This window comes from Neofelis nebulosa, chromosome 10, assembly GCF_028018385.1.
Source record: "Neofelis nebulosa isolate mNeoNeb1 chromosome 10, mNeoNeb1.pri, whole genome shotgun sequence".
Taxonomy (NCBI): Eukaryota; Metazoa; Chordata; class Mammalia; order Carnivora; family Felidae; genus Neofelis; species Neofelis nebulosa.
The window spans coordinates 79,279,990-79,290,521 of NC_080791.1; positions in this window are offsets into that span (position 1 = coordinate 79,279,990).

The following is a 10,532-nucleotide window of genomic DNA, read 5'->3' on the forward strand; positions in this document are numbered from 1 at the left end:
ATGTACACAAGACCACCACTTATTATAAAAGTACCCTTACTCATCAGGAGGATAGGCCAATGTAATCTCTGGATGTCCGTCAGCCTCCTTCTCCACCCAGCTCAGGACTTACTCAAACAGTTCATGGATAAAGTAGCCAGCTGGAAGGAATATAATATAAGCATAGTCTCAACCACATGGACTCTCTGTCTCCAAGGCTGTCATTGCTTCAAGTCTAATTTGCTCCCAAAGAATGACTAATCTGGGACATGAGTAAGGCTGTCCAAAACATTCTACTTCTACTTTGTTTTGTGTGTGCCAATCATACCATTACAAAGGCTTGCTTCTACCCTGGGATCTATCTAGGAAATGACAGATAGAATTCCCCACCTATCTCGTCATCATCTCTCCTCCATTTTCTCCCTCTTCTCTGTAACCCTATGGAATCTTTTATTTTAAGGGAATGGAACATTGGCAGTGATAGAAAAGTTACCTTCCCTCGTCTGTTCTCCAAAACCTCTCTCTTACCCAAAGTTCCCTAAGACTTCAGGACTGTAAAACCCAGAAAAATTCCTATATCTTCTCTCTGCCAAATCTCATCAATGACTTGAAGCAGTAGTCATGGAATTGACAAATTCCTGATTGAAGGAGAGGAATAATGCTATAAATATCAGGGATAATGATATATTTCAAATATGTAATGTATTCTGCCTAAGCCTCTCAGTGTTTTCTTTTATTTTAACTGAGTGAACTTGAACATTTTATTTAACCTCTCTAAGCCTAATTTCCTGCATCTAATAGAGAGAAGGCCCACAAGGGCAATGTCTCAGAATTGCTGTACTTATTCAATGGCATGCCCACAAGTGACTCAGCAGGGCATCTAACTCCTTTTAGATATTGTTCAGTAAAGGTTAGCTATGTATAAGCCATGTACTGTTATTCAACTAATTATAAAGGACAGCTAAGAAGGGAGAAAGTGTCTGAACTTTCCCTGTCGTGTTATTCAAACTCAAACTGCTACATTCGTTATACTTGGAGCAGTGCTATGGACATGGCACCAGCAATTTCAGAAAATATCCTACCAATGCCTGAAGCTCTGAAAGACCCTCAAACGTGGGGCTGTGAAAGTCAGCTATGAAACCGAAGGAACTAGCTAAACTGACAGCCTTCCCAAGGAGAAACAGCCAGGTTAAAGGCTCGCTGCCAGGAATCTGCTCCCACATTTCAAAATTCAGTGGAAGTCACAGAGGAGACAGCCTCTCAGGGCCTCCTATAGCTTCCTAATATTGCAAGTGCCCCTGCTGTCCTGTCTTGTCACACGCCAGCGATAAAAGCTTTCCCTTGTGCTCTTTCTCAGAAAAGCTCTATGGTCTTTGAATTTCAGATGTAAAAGGAGACAAGTGCAACAGTGCATTACAGTGGCTCGAGGACCCAAACCGTTTTTGAAATCCTGTTTAGAGTTCACGGATTATAAAATCTGAGTGCAAAGGAGGGCCAAGATTTCAAGTGTCTCTTTCGTTGTTACTGCTTATAACTTATAACCATAATCTTAATGCTGCATTGCATGTGCGCACATGTGAGGGAGGACACGTGTGGGCGGCTCTCATTTGTGGTACCTATTCATGTACCTGCTATGACGGCTGAACATTTAAGGGGGAGACTTCCATAACTTCTGGGCTTAGAACGCCCTTAAAGGACACCTATTCAAACTCCATAATGAAGAGGAGGACTGGACAACAGTGCCCCAAAATGCAAGACAAGGATTCAAACTTAGTACGAATATATTCTCACTTGCATACCAAGGCAGAAAATACGTGGCTGTTGTTGGGACTTGCTCTTCCGTCTGCACCTTGCTCGCTCTCACCATGACATCACCCCCCCCCCCCATACACACACACACACACCAGGTAAACCTCATTTCCCATACAGGCATCAACAATTTTGCTTCTGAAGTTTGTTTTTTTTTAATGTTGCTGTCTCTGGGGCGCCTGGGTGGCTCAGTCGGTTAAGCGTCCGACTTCGGCTCAGGTCATGATCTCACGGTCTGTGAGTTCGAGCCCCGCGTCAGGCTCTGTGCCGACAGCTCAGAGCCTGGAGCCTGTTTCAGACTCTGTGTCTCCCTCTCTCTCTGCCCCTCCCCTGTTCACACTCTGTCTCTCTCTGTCTCGAAAATAAATAAATGTTAAAAAAAAAAAATGTTGCTGTCTCTGAGTTGACTGTTGTTCTTCCGTGTAACCGTACCTCTAAATCATTTTCTTACATTAATTGAGAACCTACAATAGGCCAGCATTGGACTGGGCTCTCAGTACATTTTGTAGAATAAATCATACTAAAAGAGGTTGTTTCTTTCTGTTAGAAGAAAACACTCACTTTTCAGAAATTCCATATGATGTAAGTTGAATATTTCTTGTAGCCTACATTGTCTTCTATGTTGCACTGTAATTACCTGAATTTATTTTTTTAAATCTTTCTAATTATGTGTCACTCTATGTGGAACAACGGAAATATTTCAAAACAAAATTTAAAAGAAGAAATGAATAATAGAAGAAATATAGCGAATGTATATTCTAGGAATCAATCTATTTTTCTATGGAGCCATCTGCATTTAAACAGATACAAATATCAAAGCAGCACTTTAATATCAAAGGTAATGATGAAATCTTAAAAATTTCTGTTATGTTCATTCATTTCTCATATAATTATTTATCATGTGCCTACTATTTTCATGGCTCCATATAGGACAACTGAGATACAAAGATGGATTATAGAGATATAATTTTTATTAATCTGTTAGCCAAAGTCAATATGCAATCAACAGATTATAATATTTGGTATAAAATCAAGAAATAACAATTTTAAAGATTGATAAATTCTATTTGACAGGGAAATATTTTTGAAGGAGATGTCTTTGGTGGGTATGTATTCTTGTCAGGCACAGAGTCAGGAAGAAAGCCTGGCATGATAAAGAAACTAAGATATGTGTTATTGTAGTAGAACTGAGGGGAGAGGGGGGTGCTGTTTTATTGCTGTTCTAAGAGATGTGGTTAAAGAAATAAGCAGGGACCATGATTTGGAAAGTCTTGTATTCACACTAGAGTAATTTTAGAATGTAAGTTATGGGAGATTGTAATAGGATGTCCAACAGTCTACTTACAAGGCTTATAATGTAGTGATGGAAAGAATCAGCTCAGAACCCACATTGCCAGGATTTGGAACCCAGCTGGGCATAAATAAGCTGTGAGACTTTGGTCAATTTATGAAAATTTTCTGTGCATCAGTTCTCACATTCATAAATGGTAATAAAAATATAATCTCTATATAAATATAGATTATATACATACACTATATCATAGAGTTGTAAGAATTTAATTCAGCAATAAATGCAAATCACTTAGAGTAGTGCCTGTTTTATAGTAAATCCCAAACAAGTGTTCACTCTTACCCTTACTGGTTTTCTTGATATATCAAAGTGCCAGCAATGTCATGAATGTGAGAAGATGAAGGGTAGAGTCAGCAAGTCAATGAACTGTAAGAATTCTATGATGAATAATTCACAAAATTTATTATACATACTTAGGAGCAATAGATTCTGAAATGATTATGTGCAAGTTGTAAGGATCTACACAAAGCAGATATGAGGACAAAATCTTAAAAGAATCTCACATATTCTACAACCTTTCCATATGTTTCAGTTGGATGTTGAGTAAGTCCTTCTTTTGAAAAACTGTGACCACTCAAATTCTAAAAAATACTGCTAGTTTTGGCTTTTTGTGTGCTCTGCCAAAGAAAATGACTATGCTTTCTAACTGTTGAGTACTTACTTTGGGTGCCAAGACTCACCCTTTATTAAAAAGTGGAGTAGGAAGAGTTATGGTTCTCCAAAAAAGTTTATATCCTAATCTCCAGAACTGATGAATATGTTATGATACGTAGGTGAAGGGGAGTTAAGGCTGAAGATAGAATTTAGGGTGATAATCAATGGATTTAAAGATGGATAGATTGTCCTGAATTATCCAGGTGGGCCCAGTGCGATCACAAAGGTACTTAAAGTGCAGGAGTTAGGGTGAGGGGGGAATGTGAGCACAGAAGAAAATACTAAGAGATGTGATGTTACTGGCTCTGAAGATGGAAGAAGTGGACCTTTATAAACTTGAAAAGGCCAGGAAATGGAATCTCACATAGAGCCAAAAGTAATATAACTTTACAAAACTTGATTTCAGCCTGTTAAAATCTGTGTTGGACTTCTGACCTGCAGAACACTAAGATAGTAATCTGTGTTGAATAAGCTGCTCACTTTCTGATAATTTATTATAGCAACAATTGAATACCAATAAAGCTACTATATACATACTTAATATAATGATTTATTATATAATACAACTATAATACATAAGCTATTATTTATTATATATAACTATATAGTACATAGAACTACTTATAATGTAATATATATTATATATTAATATAATTGTTCAGTATATTATAAAATATATACTATAATTATGGATTAGTATAATTATTGTGTGTAGGACATAATGTGTATTGTTAATAATATATAAATGTATAATATGTTATATTTTATATTATCTATATAATAAATATCTGTAATAAATAATAATATGTATATTCTTATAAGCAATATCCTCAACATGGTTTTATTACTTTTTAAAAATGTTTCACTAAAAGATATTTTCATGTCTACTTTGGAAGAAATAAATTAGTTAATAATTAGTTCTCAAAATAACCTAGTGATGTAGATGATAATCATTTTATAGACTGAAATATGAAAGCCCTGTGAATTTAAATAATTGCCTAAGGTCATAGAGTTAATATATGTAGAAACCAGGAATCAAACTGGGTGAACTCACTTGAGAGCACATACTGTTTGTTTTTGTTTTTTGACTTAAAACACGAAGGAAAATTTTTATAATAAATAAATAAAATGGTAAAATATTTAAATTATAGAACATACTGAGAAACATACTGACTCCGCCAGTCAAGTTAATTAACACACCCATCACCTCACAGAGTCACTCTATTTATGGCAGGGTAGGGACGTGAAAATGTTTAAATTCTTTCTCTTAGAAAATTTAAATTATCCATTACAGTATTATCATCTATAGTCACCCATAGTATACATTAGCTCCTCAGAAATTACTAATTTTTTTTACAGAAAGTTGGTTCCCTTTACCAAACTCTAACCATTTCCCTCCTCCCCCACCCCCCACCCCCCCCCCCCCCCCACAGCACCTGACAACCACTATTCTCCTCCCTGCTTCTGGGAATTTGTGTTTTTTTTTTTAAGATTCCATATATAAGTGATACCGTGCAATATCTATTTTTTCTGTCTGGCTTATTTTAGTTAGCATAACACCCTCCAGTTTCATTCATGTTGCCACAAATGGAAGGACTTTCTTATTTTTTAAGACCGAGTAATTTTCTTGTGTGTGTGTGTGTGTGTGTGCGGGTGTGGGTGTGGGTATGTGTCATACTTTCGTTATTCATTCATCCACTGGGAGACACACAGATTGTTTCCATATCTTGAATATTGTGAATAATGATGTGATAAACATGAGAGTACAGATATTGATTGATATGTGATTTTGTTTCCGTGGGACATATTCTCAAAAGTGAGAATGCTGGAATATATAGGAGTCCTATTTTAATCTTTTGAGAAATCTTCATCCTTTTTTCCATAATGGCTGTACCAATTTACATTCCCAACAGTGCACAGGGGTTCCCTTTTCTATACACCCTTGCCAACACTTTATCTCTTTTTTTTCATGACAGGCATTCTAATGGGTGTGAGGTGATATCCCACTGTGGTTTGATGTTTATCTTCCTGATGATTAGCAATGTTGAATATCTTTTCATACACCTACTAGCCATTGTGTGTCTTTGGGAAAAAGTCTATTTAAGTATCTGCCTGTTTTTGTTTTTGTTTTTGTTTTTTGTTTTGTCTATTTCTTTCATAAAGTCCTGGAAGATGGACCAGGACAGCATAAAACTGAGATTTAAATTACCTTACAACTGGATTATTTCTGAATATTAAAGACCATAAAGTTAACTGACTTTAAATAACTATATGACTAAGGTTTATAATAGGATAATGCAAGTATGAATATTTTGCATATCTTAGTTTCAATATATTATTATGAATCAATAGGGCTTTTAGTTGATTAAGTTACTAATTATATTGTTTCTTTTTTTTTCAGGTGTAGAATCTAGTGACTCATCACAACTGCCCTCCTTAATACCCATAACTCATTTAACCCATCCACCCACCCACCTCCCATCCAGTAACCCTCAGTTTGTTCTCCACAGCTAAGTCTATTTTATAGTTTTCATCCTTTCCCCCACTATGTTTATCTATTTTGCTTCTTAAATTCCACATATGAGTGAAATCATATGATATTTGTCTTCCTCTGACTGGCTTATTTTGTTTAGCATAATACTCTCTAGCTCCATGCACGTCATTGCAAATGACAAGATTTCATTCTTTTTGGTGCTAAGTAATATTCCATTTTATTTATTTGTTTGTTTATTTATTTATTTACACTTTTTTTTTTTATCCATTCATCAGTCAATGGACATTTGGGCTCTTTCCATAATTTGGCTACCATTGATATTGCTGCTATAAACATCCAGGTGCATGTATCCCTTTGAGTCACAATTTTTGTTTCCTTTGGGTAAATACCTAGTAATTCAATTGCTGGGTCATAGGGTAGTTCTATTACTTTAACTTTTTTTTCAAATTTTTATTAAAATTCCAGTTAGTTAACATATACTGTAATATTGGTTTCAGGAGTAGAATTTAGTGATGCATCACTTGCATATAACACTGGTCCTTATCATAACAAGTGTCCCCCTTAATCTCCATCCCCCATTTAACTCACCCCCCATCCATCTCCCTCCATCAACCCTCAGTTTGTTCTCCCTCATTAAAAGTCTCTTAAGATTTGCTTCCCTCTCTCTTTTTTTTTCCCTTGCCATATGTTCATTTGTTTTCTTTCTTAAATTCCACATATGAATGAAATCATATGACCTTTTTCTTTCTCTGAATGACTTATTTCACCTAGCCTAATACACTCTAGCTCTATCCATGTCATTGCAAATGGCAAGATTTCATTCTTTTAATGACTGAATACTATATATATACATATATACATATGTATATATATATATATATATATATATATATATATATATATATATATATATCCATGCATCAGTCAATGGACATTTGGACTTTTTTCATAGTTTTGCTATTGTTGATAATGCTGCTATAAACATTGGGGTGCGTGTGCCACTTCAAATCATTATTTTTGTATCCCTTGGGTAAGTATCTATTAGTGCAATTGCTGGATCATAGGGTAGTTTTGAGGCACCTCCATACTGCTTTCCAGAGTGGCTGCACCAGTTTGTATTCCCACCAACTGTGTAAGAGGGTTCCCCTTTCTCTGCATACACACCAACACCCATTGTGTCCTGTGTTGTTAATTTTAGCCATTCTGACAGGTATGAAGTGATATCTCAATATAGTTTTGATTTGTATTTCCCTGATGATCAGCAATGTTGAAGGTCTTTGCCTGTTTTGTAATTGGGTTATCTATTTGTTTGCTATTGACTTAAGTTCCTTGTATATTTTAGATATTAATCCTTTATCAGATGTTTAGTTTGCAAATATTTTCTCCCATTGCATAGACTGACTTTTCAATATATTAATAGTTTATTTTGCTGTGCGAAAGCCTTTATTTTAATATAGTCCCACCTGTTAATTTTTGCTCTCATTGCATTTGCTTTAAGGTCAAATCCAAAAAATAAAAAAAAAATTGGGGATGAGCCAAGATGGCAGAACAGCATGTAAGTTTTTTGTGTGTCTCCCATCCATGAGATACAGCCAGACCAACACTAAACCACCCTGCACACCTAGAAAACTGATTTGAGGATTAACACAACAATCTGCACAACCTGAACCACAGAATTCAGCAGGTGGCATGGAGAGGTGAACTTGAGGAGCAAAAAGTCACAGGATGGTAGGTGCTTTTGCAAGCGGAGAGAGGACAGAGACTGGAGTGGGGGGGAATATGATAAAAGCACCCCTCCCCAAAAGCAGCTGGAAAGTGGAAAATTGGAAAGAGCCACAGGGACTAAACTAAAAAGGGAGGAAGGAGAAAGGGGAGGGTTTAAATTCCATTAAGACTGTAAACAAGGGAAGCACAAAGGCTGCAACTCTGCAGCTCCATACCTGGCAGTGCTCTGGTGGGAAGGGCGAATCCCCAGGGGTCCGGAAGGTTCTCAGGCCACACGGGGAAAAGCGATTCCACTGCTGGAAGGAGATTTGGTAGACACTGTTGAAGCCACCTGGTCCCAGCAGACCCCAGAAACGGTCCATTTGCTGGTGCTGGAACAAGGTCATTAAGGGTGAATCCTGGCACCAGATGTATGTTATGATTTTCCATAATCCCTGAAAAGCTGCTGCTACACTATCTTGTGAACTTTTTCTGGGGTGGGCTGGCACCTGGTCTCAGTCTTGTGGCAACGGCAGCAGCAGCGTCCAGCCAGCGTTCCTGGGTGCAGCAGACATTTGGCCATTGTTCATTTGGTCACTGCTCCATAAGACCCTCCTGCAGAGAGGCAGAACGGATCAAAGCCACACTCCTTCAGAAGTAAGGAGCTGGGAAAAACAGCCACATCTGATACAAAACTCAGGAGAGAGGTACTTCCTGGGGCCTGGTAACAGACAGTGAAAAAGCGGGTAGTGGACGAAAGCTGAAGACAGAGGACAGGTGTGCAATTGCTGTTCCAGGAGAACTGAGTTCGGATACTAGAGACTGGGTAGCTGGATGGTGCCATTTTCACTGCTCCCACGCATGCGAATATGCACCTACCAGTGCCACAACACTCCACCCCAGTAGGCTAGCAGTGCCACCTAGTGGAGAACGGAGCCATTACACTGAGCCCCACCCAACTGGGCCAACCTCCCTCTTTAAGAACACAAGTCTTACCTCCTAGCTTATGGACTATAAAGTGCTACATAGTCTAACTTCTAGAGGAAAATGAAGTAATTTCAGTCCTATTTCAATCTGTTAGCAGGTCCCTCTGTTCAATTTTCTTTATTTTTTATTCTCTCTTACACCTCTTTTCTTTTTCTTGAATACCAAAAGAGAAAAAATTCATTTTCATTTTTAATTTTTATTAAAAATATTTACCTTAATTTTTTTACTACATTTTCCACTTTTGTGTAATTTTTTTTCAAATTCTATTTTACGTCCATCATTTTTTTAGTCTACTTCAGAGTATTCACCTTTTCAAATTTTCAAACAATTTCCTTTTTTTTTGTTTTCTTTCTTCTCTTTTTCGTTTCTATTCTTTTTCTTGAATGCAGAAAGAGTAAAACTTCATTTTTACTTTCAATTTCTATTAAAATATTTTTCTTTAATTTTTTACAATATTTTTTGCTTTTATGTAAATTTTTTCAAATTCCATTTTACTTCCATCATTTTATTTTAGTCTACTAAAGTGTATTCGTTTTTACAAATTTTCTTTTTTTTTTTTTTTTTAATTTTTTTTTTCAACGTTTTTTATTTATTTTTGGGACAGAGAGAGACAGAGCATGAACGGGGGAGGGGCAGAGAGAGAGGGAGACACAGAATCGGAAACAGGCTCCAGGCTCCGAGCCATCAGCCCAGAGCCTGATGCGGGGCTCGAACTCACGGACCGCGAGATCGTGACCTGGCTGAAGTCGGACGCTTAACCGACTGCGCCACCCAGGCGCCCCTTTACAAATTTTCAAAAGATTTCCTTTTTTTCTCTTTTTCATTTCTTTTCTTTTTCTTGAATACCGAAAGAGAAAAAAATTATTATTATTTTTAATTTTTATTAAAAATATTTTCCTTAAATTTTTTCTACTATATTCTTTACTTTAGTGTATATTTTTTCAAATTCTATTTTACTCCCATCATGTCATTTTAGTCTACTTCAGTGTATTAATTTATTCAAATTCTCAAACAATTTCCTTCCCCTCCACCTTTTTTTCTCTAATCTGTCAAACCACTTTCAACACCCAGACCAGAACACACCTAGGGTCTAACATCATTTATTCTATTTGTGTGTGTGTGTGTTTAATTTTTTAATTTTAATATTTTTTTAATTTTAATTTTTCTACCCATTAATTCCTTTTCTCCCTTCAAAATGACAAAACAAAGGAATTCACCCCCAAAGAAAGAGCACGAAGAAATGACAGTCAGGGATTTAACCAACACAGATACAAGCAAGATGTCTGAACCAGAATTTAGAATCACGATAATCAGAATACTAGCTGGAGTCAAAAGTAGATTATAACCCCTTTCTACACAGATAAAATAAGTAAAAAAATAATCTGAATGGAATTAAAAATGCTATTACTGAGCTTCAATCACGGATGGATGCAGTGGTGGCAAGGATGGAAGAGGCAGAATAGAGAATCAGTGATATAGAGCACAAACTTATAGAGAATAATGAAGCAGAAAAAAGAGGGAGATTAAGGCAAAAGAGCATGATTTAAGAATCAG